The following is a 14735-nucleotide window of genomic DNA, read 5'->3' as shown; positions in this document are numbered from 1 at the left end:
TCAGAAAAGGAGACTCACAAGAAAGAGCAGATAATTCAGAAACTCTTCTGGCAGAAGAGATGGCCAAAAGGAACAAAACTTTCCAAGAAAGCAATTTAATGTCCAATGAATGCATAGGTTCAAACGGAGGAGCTTGAAGAGCTCCCAGAACCAAATTCAAACTCCATGGAGGAGAAATTGATTTAATGACAGGTTTTATACGAACCAAAGCTTGTACAAAACAATGAATATCAGGAAGAATAGCAATCTTTCTGTGAAAAAGAACAGAAAGAGCAGAGATTTGTCCTTTCAAGGAACTTGCGGACAAACCCTTATCTAAACCATCCTGAAGAAATTGTAATATTCTCGGAATTCTAAAAGAATACCAAGAAAAATGATGAGTAAGACACCAAGAAATATAAGTCTTCCAGACTCTATAATATATCTCTCTAGATACAGATTTACGAGCCTGTAACATAGTATCAATCACAGAGTCAGAGAAACCTCTTTGACTAAGAATCAAGCGTTCAATCTCCATACCTTTAAATTTAAGGATTTCAGATCCGGATGGAAAAAAGGACCTTGCGACAGAAGGTCTGGTCTTAACGGAAGAGTCCATGGTTGGCAAGATGCCATCCGGACAAGATCCGCATACCAAAACCTGTGAGGCCATGCCGGAGCTATTAGCAGAACAAACGAGCATTCCCTCAGAATCTTGGAGATTACTCTTGGAAGAAGAACTAGAGGCGGAAAGATATAGGCAGGATGATACTTCCAAGGAAGTGATAATGCATCCACTGCCTCCGCCTGAGGATCCCGGGATCTGGACAGATACCTGGGAAGTTTCTTGTTTAGATGAGAGGCCATCAGATCTATCTCTGGAAGCCCCCACATTTGAACAATCTGAAGAAATACCTCTGGGTGAAGAGACCATTCGCCCGGATGCAACGTTTGGCGACTGAGATAATCCGCTTCCCAATTGTCTACACCTGGGATATGAACCGCAGAGATTAGACAGGAGCTGGATTCCGCCCAAACCAAAATTCGAGATACTTCTTTCATAGCCAGAGGACTGTGAGTCCCTCCTTGATGATTGATGTATGCCACAGTTGTGACATTGTCTGTCTGAAAACAAATGAACGATTCTCTCTTCAGAAGAGGCCAAAACTGAAGAGCTCTGAAAATTGCACGGAGTTCCAAAATATTGATCGGTAATCTCACCTCCTGAGATTCCCAAACTCCCTGTGCTGTCAGAGATCCCCACACAGCTCCCCAACCTGTGAGACTTGCATCTGTTGAAATTACAGTCCAGGTCGGAAGAACAAAAGAAGCCCCCTGAATTAAACGATGGTGATCTGTCCACCACGTTAGAGAGTGTCGAACAATCGGTTTTAAAGATATTAATTGATATATCTTCGTGTAATCCCTGCACCATTGGTTCAGCATACAGAGCTGAAGAGGTCGCATGTGAAAACGAGCAAAGGGGATCGCGTCCGATGCAGCAGTCATAAGACCTAGAATTTCCATGCATAAGGCTACCGAAGGGAATGATTGAGACTGAAGGTTTCGACAAGCTGTAATCAATTTTAGACGTCTCTTGTCTGTTAAAGACAGAGTCATGGACACTGAATCTATCTGGAAACCCAGAAAGGTTACCCTTGTTTGAGGAATCAAAGAACTTTTTGGTAAATTGATCCTCCAACCATGATCTTGAAGAAACAACACAAGTCGATTCGTATGAGACTCTGCTAAATGTAAAGACTGAGCAAGTACCAAGATATCGTCCAAATAAGGAAATACCACAATACCCTGTTCTCTGATTACAGACAGAAGGGCACCGAGAATCTTTGTGAAAATTCTCGGAGCTGTAGCAAGGCCAAACGGTAGAGCCACAAATTGGTAATGCTTGTCTAGAAAAGAGAATCTCAGGAACTGAAAATGATCTGGATGAATCGGAATATGCAGATATGCATCCTGTAAATCTATTGTGGACATATAATTCCCTTGCTGAACAAAAGGCAATATAGTCCTTACAGTTACCATCTTGAACGTTGGTATCCTTACATAACGATTCAATAATTTTAGATCCAGAACTGGTCTGAAGGAATTCTCCTTCTTTGGTACAATGAAGAGATTTGAATAAAACCCCATCCCCTGTTCCGGAATTGGAACTGGCATAATTACTCCAGCCAACTCTAGATCTGAAACACAATTCAGAAATGCTTGAGCTTTCACTGGATTTACTGGGACACGGGAAAGAAAAAATCTCTTTGCAGGAGGTCTCATCTTGAAACCAATTCTGTACCCTTCTGAAACAATGCTCTGAATCCAAAGATTGTGAACAGAATTGATCCAAATTTCTTTGAAAAAACGTAACCTGCCCCCTACCAGCTGAACTGGAATGAGGGCCGTACCTTCATGTGAACTTAGAAGCAGGCTTTGCCTTTCTAGCAGGCTTGGATTTATTCCAGACTGGAGATGGTTTCCAAACTGATACTGCTCCTGAGGACGAAGGATCAGGCTTTTGTTCTTTGTTGAAACGAAAGGAACGAAAACGATTGTTAGCCCTGTTTTTACCTTTAGATTTTTTATCCTGTGGTAAAAAAGTTCCTTTCCCACCAGTAACAGTTGAAATAATAGAATCCAACTGAGAACCAAATAATTTGTTTCCCTGGAAAGAAATGGAAAGTAGAGTTGATTTAGAAGCCATATCAGCATTCCAAGTCTTAAGCCATAAAGCTCTTCTGGCTAAGATAGCTAGAGACATAAACCTAACATCAACTCTAATAATATCAAAAATGGCATCACAGATAAAATTATTAGCATGCTGAAGAAGAATAATAATATCATGAGAATCACGATTTGCTACTTGTTGCGCTAGGGTTTCCAACCAAAAAGTTGAAGCTGCAGCAACATCAGCCAATGATATAGCAGGTCTAAGAAGATTACCTGAACACAGATAAGCTTTTCTTAGAAAGGATTCAATTTTTCTATCTAAAGGATCCTTAAACGAGGTACCATCTGACGTAGGAATGGTAGTACGTTTAGCAAGGGTAGAAATAGCCCCATCAACTTTAGGGATTTTGTCCCAAAATTCTAATCTGTCAGACGGCACAGGATATAATCGCTTAAAACGTTTAGAAGGAGTAAATGAATTACCCAATTTATCCCAAAAATTCATCTGTAGAGAGAGAAGATTTAAAAGACTTTTTACGTTTACTAGAAGGAGAAATAACAGACAAAGCCTTCTTTATGGATTCAGAAACAAAATCTCTTATGTTATCAGGAACATTCTGCACCTTAGATGTTGAGGGAACTGCAACAGGCAATGGTACATTACTAAAGGAAATATTATCTGCTTTAACAAGTTTGTCATGACAATTATTACAAACAACAGCTGGAGGAATAGCTACCAAAAATTTACAGCAGATACACTTAGCTTTGGTAGATCCAGCAGGCAGTGATTTTCCTGTAGTATCTTCTGGCTCAGATGCAACGTGAGACATCTTGCAATATGTAAGAGAAAAAACAACATATAAAGCAAAATAGATCAAATTCCTTATAAGACAGTTTCAGGAATGGGAAAGAATGCCAAATATCAAGCTTCTAGCAACCAGAAGCAATGAAAAATGAGACTGAAATAATGTGGAGACAAAAGCGACGCCCATATTTTTTAGCGCCAAATAAGACGCCCACATTATTTGGCGCCTAAATGCTTTTGGCGCCAAAAATGACGCCACATCCGGAACGCCGACATTTTTGGCGCAAAATAACGTCAAAAAATGACGTAACTTCCGGCGACACGTATGACGCCGGAAACGGAAAAGAATTTTTGCGCCAAAAAAGTCCGCGCCAAGAATGACGCAATAAAATGAAGCATTTTCAGCCCCCGCGAGCCTAACAGCCCACAGGGAAAAAAGTCAAATTTTTGAGGTAAGAAAAATATGATAATTCAATGCATAATCCCAAATATGAAACTGACTGTCTGAAAATAAGGAAAGTTGAACATTCTGAGTCAAGGCAAATAAATGTTTGAATACATATATTTAGAACTTTATAAATAAAGTGCCCAACCATAGCTTAGAGTGTCACAGAAAATAAGACTTACTTACCCCAGGACACTCATCTACATGTTTGTAGAAAGCCAAACCAGTACTGAAACGAGAATCAGTAGAGGTAATGGTAAATATAAGAGTATATCGTCGATCTGAAAAGGGAGGTAAGAGATGAATCTCTACGACCGATAACAGAGAACCTATGAAATAGACCCTGTAGAAGGAGATCACTGCATTCAATAGGCAATACTCTCTTCACATCCCTCTGACATTCACTGCACGCTGAGAGGAAAACCGGGCTCCAACTTGCTGCGGAGCGCATATCAACGTAGAATCTAGCACAAACTTACTTCACCACCTCCCTTGGAGGCAAAGTTTGTAAAACTGATTTGTGGGTGTGGTGAGGGGTGTATTTATAGGCATTTTAAGGTTTGGGAAACTTTGCCCCTCCTGGTAGGAATGTATATCCCATACGTCACTAGCTCATGGACTCTTGTTAATTACATGAAAGAAATTAGGTTTATTTTTTGCCTTGAAAGGCCGATCCTGAGGAAGGGCGTGGCCCTTACCCCCAGTGATATCAGAGATAATCTCTTTCAAGTCAGGGCCAAACAGCGTTTTCCCCTTGAAAGGAATGTTAAGTAGCTTGTTCTTGGAAGACGCATCAGCTGACCAAGATTTCAACCAAAGCGCTCTGCGCGCCACAATAGCAAACCCAGAATTCTTAGCCGCTAACCTAGCCAATTGCAAAGTGGCGTCTAGGGTGAAAGAATTAGCCAATTTGAGAGCATTGATTCTGTCCATAATCTCCTCATAAGGAGGAGAATCACTATCGACCGCCTTTATCAGCTCATTGAACCAGAAACATGCGGCTGTAGCTACAGGGACAATGCATGAAATTGGTTGTAGAAGGTAACCCTGCTGAACAAACATCTTTTTAAGTAAACCTTCTAATTTTTTATCCATAGGATCTTTGAAAGCACAACTATCCTCTATGGGTATAGTGGTGCGTTTGTTTAAAGTGGAAACCGCTCCCTCGACCTTGGGGACTGTCTGCCATAAGTCCTTTCTGGGGTCGACCATAGGAAACAATTTTTTAAATATGGGGGGAGGGACGAAAGGAATACCGGGCCTTTCCCATTCTTTATTAACAATGTCCGCCACCCGCTTGGGTATAGGAAAAGCTTCTGGGAGCCCCGGGACCTCTAGGAACTTGTCCATTTTACATAGTTTCTCTGGGATGACCAACTTGTCACAATCATCCAGAGTGGATAATACCTCCTTAAGCAGAATGCGGAGATGTTCCAACTTAAATTTAAACGTAATCACATCAGGTTCAGCTTGTTGAGAAATGTTCCCTGAATCAGTAATTTCTCCCTCAGACAAAACCTCCCTGGCCCCATCAGACTGGGTTAGGGGCCCTTCAGAACCATTATTATCAGCGTCGTCATGCTCTTCAGTATCTAAAACAGAGCAGTCGCGCTTACGCTGATAAGTGTTCATTTTGGCTAAAATGTTTTTGACAGAATTATCCATTACAGCCGTTAATTGTTGCATAGTAAGGAGTATTGGCGCGCTAGATGTACTAGGGGCCTCCTGAGTGGGCAAGACTCGTGTAGACGAAGGAGGGAATGATGCAGTACCATGCTTACTCCCCTCACTTGAGGAATCATCTTGGGCATCATTGTCATTGTCACATAAATCACATTTATTTAAATGAATAGGAATTCTGGCTTCCCCACATTCAGAACACAGTCTATCTGGTAGTTCAGACATGTTAAACAGGCATAAACTTGATAACAAAGTACAAAAAACGTTTTAAAATAAAACCGTTACTGTCACTTTAAATTTTAAACTGAACACACTTTATTACTGCAATTGCGAAAAAACATGAAGGAATTGTTCAAAATTCACCAAATTTTCACCACAGTGTCTTAAAGCCTTAAAAGTATTGCACACCAAATTTGGAAGCTTTAACCCTTAAAATAACGGAACCGGAGCCGTTTTTAACTTTAACCCCTTTACAGTCCCTGGTATCTGCTTTGCTGAGACCCAACCAAGCCCAAAGGGGAATACGATACCAAATGACGCTTTCAGAAGTCTTTTCTAAGTATCAGAGCTCCTCTCACATGCGACTGCATGTCATGCCTCTCAAAAACAAGTGCGCAACACCGGCGCGAAAATGAGGCTCTGCCTATGATTTGGGAAAGCCCCTAAAGAATAAGGTGTCTAAAACAGTGCCTGCCGATATTATTATATCAAAATACCCAGAATAAATGATTCCTCAAGGCTAAATATGTGTTAATAATGAATCGATTTAGCCCAGAAAAAGTCTACAGTCTTAATAAGCCCTTGTGAAGCCCTTATTTACGATCTTAATAAACATGGCTTACCGGATCCCATAGGGAAAATGACAGCTTCCAGCATTACATCGTCTTGTTAGAATGTGTCATACCTCAAGCAGCAAGAGACTGCTCACTGTTCCCCCAACTGAAGTTAATTGCTCTCAACAGTCCTGTGTGGAACAGCCATGGATTTTAGTGACGGTTGCTAAAATCATTTTCCTCATACAAACAGAAATCTTCATCTCTTTTCTGTTTCTGAGTAAATAGTACATACCAGCACTATTTCAAAATAACAAACTCTTGATTGAATAATAAAAACTACAGTTAAACACTAAAAAACTCTAAGCCATCTCCGTGGAGATGTTGCCTGTACAACGGCAAAGAGAATGACTGGGGTAGGCGGAGCCTAGGAGGGATCATGTGACCAGCTTTGCTGGGCTCTTTGCCATTTCCTGTTGGGGAAGAGAATATCCCACAAGTAAGGATGACGCCGTGGACCGGACACACCTATGTTGGAGAAATATGTTTCTATTCAAAGATGTTATTCATATATGTGCATTTCAATTTTGTCAAAACGTCCCTTTAAGGATTACATATGTATCCTGTTAACTACAGAACAAACATGGAAAGATAAAATGATGTTATATTTAAAAGATATTTAAATGATAGAGATTAATAACACAGTTGACAAAGAGAAAGAGGAAAATGAGTAGGATGAAAAATAAAGGATCTTTAACAGAAATCAATTCCTGCTGTCCTCCACAAGCTTTTCGTAGTGTTACGAATAGATAATATAATTTTCATAACTGTTGTTCAAAATACAGCAGATAAAAATAAAATAGTGAAAGCATGCCTGCAAGTTAAATAAAATGTTGTGTTGCTACTCTGCAGTGTATTATCTATGATAGCCAATGTATCTTTTTTTTTTTTTTTAAAGCATATAACACACAGTTCTTGTAATAAGCCTATTCAATTCCCCATGCATCATGTATGCCAAAACATAATTTAAAAATTATACCTTACTAAAATTGTTTATATACGGGCTCATGTCCCTACATTGTACTCCATACCAAAAAGACTGACTAAGGACAAGAGATAAAACCAAAAGTTGGAAACCTTAAATTTTCAGGTGGGTACTAGATTATTTCTTTATATTACAACTACTATGTCACACCCTGGGATTGAACCTGGGACCTCAGCTTCCTGGGCAGTTGATTTGCTGTGTGCTATCCATGTACTGCCTGTTTATTTGCCTTGTTGGCTTTTTGATTTCCTGTACTTTGGCTCTACCTGCCTGCGGGTCATTGGCAATTACCCTCTGTTTATATAAACCTAGCGCTTCCAGCAGTCATAGCTGTTTATTGCTATTTTGGTTGCTCTTCCAGGGCCATATATATTAGCAAATTTGAACTTGTATTGAACGTGTATGGATGGATGCTAAGACGGACAACTAGACCTGAATATGGTTACATGGACATATACTAATATATCAGCCGCTATAGTAAGCTGAACTGTATTGTTTCATGTTTCAGAATATGACTTATGTCAGTGTATGTTTAATGCAGCTTCTCAATAAAAATCAACAAAATAATATAAAAGGGACACTAAACACAGTTTATGCCTCACCTTCTAGTCATGGGTGTTGAAATTTTTAAAATCTAGATAACACTGCAGATATCTGAAGGATAATTGCTGCACATGTGCAAACACATCAACACTGGAATGCAGTGAAAGCTAGATTTCAACATGGTGGCCCATATGACTAGAGGAACGTGGGGAATAGCCTCAAACAACATTATTTATGTAAGAACTTACCTGATAAATTCATTTCTTTCATATTAGCAAGAGTCCATGAGCTAGTGACGTATGGGATATACATTCCTACCAGGAGGGGCAAAGTTTCCCAAACCTCAAAATGCCTATAAATACACCCCTCACCACACCCACAAATCAGTTTAACGAATAGCCAAGAAGTGGGGTGATAAGAAAAAAGTGCGAAAGCATAAAAAACAAGGAATTGGAATAATTGTGCTTTATACAAAAAAATCATAACCACCACAAAAAAGGGTGGGCCTCATGGACTCTTGCTAATATGAAAGAAATGAATTTATCAGGTAAGTTCTTACATAAATTATGTTTTCTTTCATGTAATTAGCAAGAGTCCATGAGCTAGTGACGTATGGGATAATGACTACCCAAGATGTGGATCTTTCCACGTAAGAGTCACTAGAGAGGGAGGGATAAAATAAAGACAGCCACTTCCTGCTGAAAATAATCCACACCCAAAATAAAGTTTAAATGAAAACATAAGCAGAAGATTCAAACTGAAACAGCTGCCTGAAGTACTTTTCTACCAAAAACTGCTTCAGAAGAAGAAAACACATCAAAATGGTAGAATTTAGTAAAAGTATGCAAAGAAGACCAAGTTGCTGCTTTGCAAATTTGATCAACCGAAGCTTCATTCCTAAACGCCCAGGAAGTAGAAACTGACCTAGTAGAATGAGCTGTAATCCTCTGAGGCGGAGTTATACCCGACTCAACATTGGCATGATGAATTAAAGATTTCAACCAAGATGCCAAAGAAATGGCAGAAGCTTTCTGGCCTTTTCTAGAACCAGAAAAGATGACAAATAGACTAGAAGTCTTTCGGAAAGTCTTAGTAGCTTCAACATGATATTTCAAAGCTCTAACAACATCCAAAGAATGCAATGATTTCTCTTTAGAATTCTTAGGATTAGGGCATAATGAAGGAACTACAATTTCTCTACTAATGTTGTTGGAATTCACAACCTTAGGTAAAAATTCAAAAGAAGTTCGCAACACTGCCTTATCCTGATGAAAAATCAGAAAAGGAGACTCACAAGAAAGAGCAGACAATTCAGAGACTCTTCTGGCAGAAGAGATGGCCAAAAGGAACAAAACTTTCCAAGAAAGTAATTTAATGTCCAATGAATGCATAGGTTCAAACGGAGGAGCTTGAAGAGCCCCCAGAACCAAATTCAAACTCCAAGGAGGAGAAATTGACTTAATGACAGGTTTAATACGAACCAAGGCTTGTACAAAACAATGAATATCAGGAAGATTAGCAATCTTTCTGTGAAAAAGAACAGAAAGAGCAGAGATTTGACCTTTCAAGGAACTTGCGGACAAACCTTTATCTAAACCATCCTGAAGAAACTGTAAAATTCTCGGAATTCTAAAAGAATGCCAGGAAAAATGATGAGAAAGACACCAAGAAATATAAGTCTTCCAGACTCTATAATATATCTCTCTAGATACAGATTTACGAGCCTGTAACATAGTATTAATCACAGAGTCAGAGAAACCTCTTTGACCAAGAATCAAGCGTTCAATCTCCATACCTTTAAATTTAAGGATTTGAGATCCTGATGGAAAAAAGGACCTTGCGACAGAAGGTCTGGTCTTAACGGAAGAGTCCACGGTTGGCAAGAGGCCATCCGGACAAGATCCGCATAGCAAAACCTGTGAGGCCATGCTGGAGCTACCAGCAGAACAAACGAGCATTCCTTCAGAATCTTGGAGATTACTCTTGGAAGAAGAACTAGAGGCGGAAAGATATAGGCAGGATGATACTTCCAAGGAAGTGATAATGCATCCACTGCCTCCGCCTGAGGATCCCGGGATCTGGACAGATACCTGGGAAGTTTCTTGTTTAGATGAGAAGCCATCAGATCTATTTCTGGAAGTTCCCACATTTGAACAATCTGAAGAAATACCTCTGGGTGAAGAGACCATTCGCCCGGATGCTTCCCAATTGTCTATTCCTGGAATATGAACCGCAGAGATTAGACAGGAGCTGGATTCCGCCCAAACCAGAATTCGAGATACTTCTTTCATAGCCAGAGGACTGTGAGTCCCTCCTTGATGATTGATGTATGCCACAGTTGTGACATTGTCTGTCTGAAAACAAATGAACGACTCTCTCTTTAGATGAGGCCATGACTGAAGAGCTCTGAAAATTGCACGGAGTTCCAAAATATTGATCGGTAATCTCACCTCCTGAGATTCCCAAACCCCTTGTGCTGTCAGAGACCCCCACACAGCTCCCCAACCTGTAAGACTTGCATCTGTTGAAATTACAGTCCAGGTCGGAAGAACAAAAGAAGCCCCCTGAACTAAATGATGGTGATCTGTCCACCACGTCAGAGAGTGTCGTACAATCGGTTTTAAAGATATTAATTGAGATATCTTTGTGTAATCCCTGCACCACTGGTTCAGCATACAGAACTGAAGAGGCCGCATGTGAAAACGAGCAAAGGGGATCGCGTCCGATGCCGCAGTCATAAGACCTAGAATTTCCATGTATAAGGCTACCGAAGGGAAAGATTGTGACTGAAGGTTTCGACAAGCTGATATCAACTTTAGATGTCTCATGTCTATCAAAGATAGAGTCATGGATACAGAATCTATCTGAAAACCTAAAAAGGTTACCTAAGTCTGAGGAATCAATGAACTTTTTGGTAAATTGATCCTCCAACCATGATGTTGAAGAAACAACACAAGTCGATTCGAATGAGATTCTGCTAAATATGAAGACTGAGCAAGTACCAAGATATCGTCCAAATAAGGAATACCACAATACCCTGTTCTCTGATTACAGACAGAAGGGCACCGAGAACCTTCGTAAAAAATTCTTGGAGCTGTAGCTAGGCCAAACGGCAGAGCCACAAACTGGTAATGCTTATCTAGGAAAGAGAATCTCAGAAACTGATAGTGATCTGGATGAATCGGAATATGCAGATATGCATCCTGTAAATCTATAGTAGACATATAATGCCCTTGTTGAACAAAAGGCAGGATAGTCCTTACAGTTACCATTTTGAATGTTGGTATCCTTACATAACGATTCAATATTTTTAGATCCAGAACTGGTCTGAAGGAATTTTCCTTCTTTGGTACAATGAAGAGATTTGAATAAAACCCCAGTCCCTGTTCCAGAACTGGAACTGGCAAAATTACTCCAGTCAACTCTAGATCTGAAACACATTTCAGAAATGCTTGAGCCTTCGCTGGGTTTACTGGGACACGGGAAAGAAAAAATCTCTTTGCAGGAGGCCTTATCTTGAAGCCAATTCTGTACCCTTCTGAAACAATGTTCTGAATCCAAAGATTGTGAACGGAATTGATCCAAATTTCTTTGAAAAAACGTAATCTGCCCCCTACCAGCTGAGCTGGAATGAGGGCCGCACCTTCATGTTGACTTAGGAGCTGGCTTTGATTTTCTAAAAGGCTTGGATTTATTCCAGACTGGAGATGGTTTCCAAACTGATACCGCTCCTGAGGATGAAGGATCAGGTTTTTGTTCCTTGTTGTGACAAAAGGAATGAAAACGATCATTACCCTGGAAAGAAAGGGAAAGCAGAGTAGACTTAGAAGACATAACAGCATTCCAAGTCTTAAGCCATAAAGCTCTTCTAGCTAAAATAGCTAGAGACATATACCTGACATCAACTCTAATGATATCAAAGATGGCATTACAAATGAAATTATTAGCATGTTAAAGAATAAAAATGCTATGAGAATTATGATCTGTTACTTGTTGCGCTAAAGCTTCTAACCAAAAGATGAAGCTGCAGCAACATCCGCTAAAGATATAGCAGGTCTAAGAAGATTACCTGAACACAAGTAAGCTTTTCTTAGAAAGGATTCAATATTCCTATCTAAAGGATCCTTAAGGAAGTACCATCTGCCGTAGGAATAGTACGCTTAACAAGAGTAGAGACAGCCCCATCAACTTTAGGGATTTTGTCCCAAAACTCTAATCGGTCAGATGGCACAGGATATAATTGCTTAAAACGTTTAGAAGGAGTAAATTAATTACCCAAATTATTCCATTCCCTGGAAATTACTTCAGAAATAGCACTAGGGACAGGAAAAACTTCTGGAATAACTACAGGAGATTTAAAAACCTTATCTAAACGTTTAGATTTAGTATCAAGAGGACCAGAATCCTCAATTTCTAATGCAATTAGGACTTCTTTAAGTAAAGAACGAATAAATTTCATTTTAAATAAATATGAAGATTTATCAGCATCAACCTCTGAGACAGAATCCTCTGAACCAGAAGAACCATTATCAGAATGATGATGTTCATTTAAAAATTCATCTGAAAAATGAGAAGTTTTAAAAGACTTTTTACATTTACTAGGAGGAGGAATAACAGACATAGCCTTCTTAATGGATTTAAAAACAAAATCTCTTATGTTATCAGGAACACTCTGAGTATTAGATGTTGACAGAACAGCAACAGGTAATGTAACAGTACTTAAAGGAAATATTATCTGCATAAACAGTTTGTCATGACAAAACAGTACAAACAACAGCTGGAGGAACAGATACCATAAGTTTACAGTAGATACACTTAGCTTTGGTAGCTCCAGCCCCAGGCAGGGATATTCCAGAAGTATCTTCTGACTCAGCTTCAACGTGGGACATCTTGCAATATGTAATAGAAAAAACAACATATAAAGCAAAATTGATCAAATTCCTTAAATGACAGTTTCAGGAATGGGAAAAAAATGCCAGTGAATAAGCTTCTAGCAACCAGAAGCAAAAAATCAATGAGACTTAAATAATGTGGAGACAAAAGTGACGCCCATATTTTTTCGCGCCAAAAAAGACGCCCACATTATTTGGCGCCTAAATGCTTTTGGCGCCAAAAATGACGCCACATCCGGAACGCCGACACTTTTGGCGCAAAAGAACGTCAAAAATGACGCAACTTCCGGCGACACGTATGACGCCGGAAACAGAAAATAATTTTTGCGCCAAAAAAGTCTGCGCCAAGAATGACGCAATAAAATGAAGCATTTTCAGCCCCCGGAGCCTAACAGCCCACAGGGAAAGTCAAATTTTTAAGGTAAGAAAAAAATGAATTATTCATATGCATTATCCCAAATATGAAACTGACTGTCTGAAATAAGGAATGTTGAACATCCTGAGTCAAGGCAAATAAATGTTTGAATACATATATTTAGAACTTTATATAAAAAGTGCCCAACCATAGCTTAGAGTGTCACAGAAAATAAGACTTACTTACCCCAGGACACTCATCTACATGTAGTAGAAAGCCAAACCAGTACTGAAACGAGAATCAGTAGAGGAAATGGTATATATAAGATATATAAGAGTATATCGTCGATCTGAAAAGGGAGGTAAGAGATGAATCTCTACGACCGATAACAGAGAACCTATGAAATAGACCCCGTAGAAGGAGATCACTGCATTCAAATAGGCAATACTCTCCTCACATCCCTCTGACATTCACTGCACGCTGAGAGCAAAACCAGGCTCCAACCTGCTGCGGAGCGCATATCAACGTAGAATCTAGCACAAACTTACTTCACCACCTCCATAGGAGGCAAAGTTTGTAAAACTGATTTGTGGGTGTGGTGAGGGGTGTATTTATAGGCATTTTGAGGTTTGGGAAACTTTGCCCCTCCTGGTAGGAATGTATATCCCATACGTCACTAGCTCATGGACTCTTGCTAATTACATGAAAGAAAATATAATTAATGGCTGTTGAATGGTCGGTAAAGGCATATTCAAATGATAATTCCACAACTATGAGAATGGACTCAAATAATTTGTATTTGTATATATCACAAATGTTATTTTCAACCCTCCTCTCACTGCTGTACTTTTTACATATATAGAGCTAAAACAACCAATCAATATAGTTGATAATAATAGATTATGAAAATAGTTTTCAACGAATCTCATTACCGATTAGTTGGTCTCTGCACGGCACCAGCTGCTTCACCCTGATGAACTCCTGGACATGGTATATTGTTTTATGGTTATATATTTAGCCTAAATGACGTCTGGAGACACCTTTTTCAGGACAGTATAAGTTTCTTAAGTTTACAACCTCTCCTGGCTTATGTGCAAACCAGAAATAATAGGAGTCATTTGAATTGTTTATATTAAATTAAGAGATTTGAGGCTATGATTTACATGATATAGTGCCAAGCTTATTTTTTTACACTTAGCCTTAGACTGATGGGAGTTTTTAATTGAGCTGATGTGCACTATTATCAACCATAACCAAACTGTTATTACCCTGTACTTTGTGGGTCTATATGACCTTTTTACTTTTTGTAAATTAAAATTCTGTGTACTTTTAAACATACTACCGTTTGGTCCCTGTTTCAGCTACCTTCATGTGCATCATACACAGAAGTTCCAGTGTGCCTGTCCCTATAAGCACAATTGAGTGCTGCCACCAAATGTGAGTACCCTGTACACTAATATTGTGATGAGTACCTTTTTTGCCTCCGGGCGCCACTCTGTTTGGTTTCTTCTGCAGGAACGTATGAATATTACCTTTTGAGGT

General features: G+C 39.4%; 1 protein-coding gene across 3 annotated transcripts in view; it reads right to left on the bottom strand.

The window, feature by feature from the left end:
* The window catches only part of PBRM1 (polybromo 1), a 471441-nt gene that overhangs the window by 267378 nt on the left and 189328 nt on the right, over positions 1-14735 (bottom strand). The gene's annotated exons all lie outside the window — the stretch shown is intronic.

Source organism: Bombina bombina, chromosome 7 (genome assembly GCF_027579735.1).
Source record: "Bombina bombina isolate aBomBom1 chromosome 7, aBomBom1.pri, whole genome shotgun sequence".
In the NCBI taxonomy this organism is placed as follows: domain Eukaryota; kingdom Metazoa; phylum Chordata; class Amphibia; order Anura; family Bombinatoridae; genus Bombina; species Bombina bombina.
The sequence above is the reverse complement of the archived record's forward strand: the minus strand, read 5'-3'. Positions and strand labels throughout refer to the sequence as shown.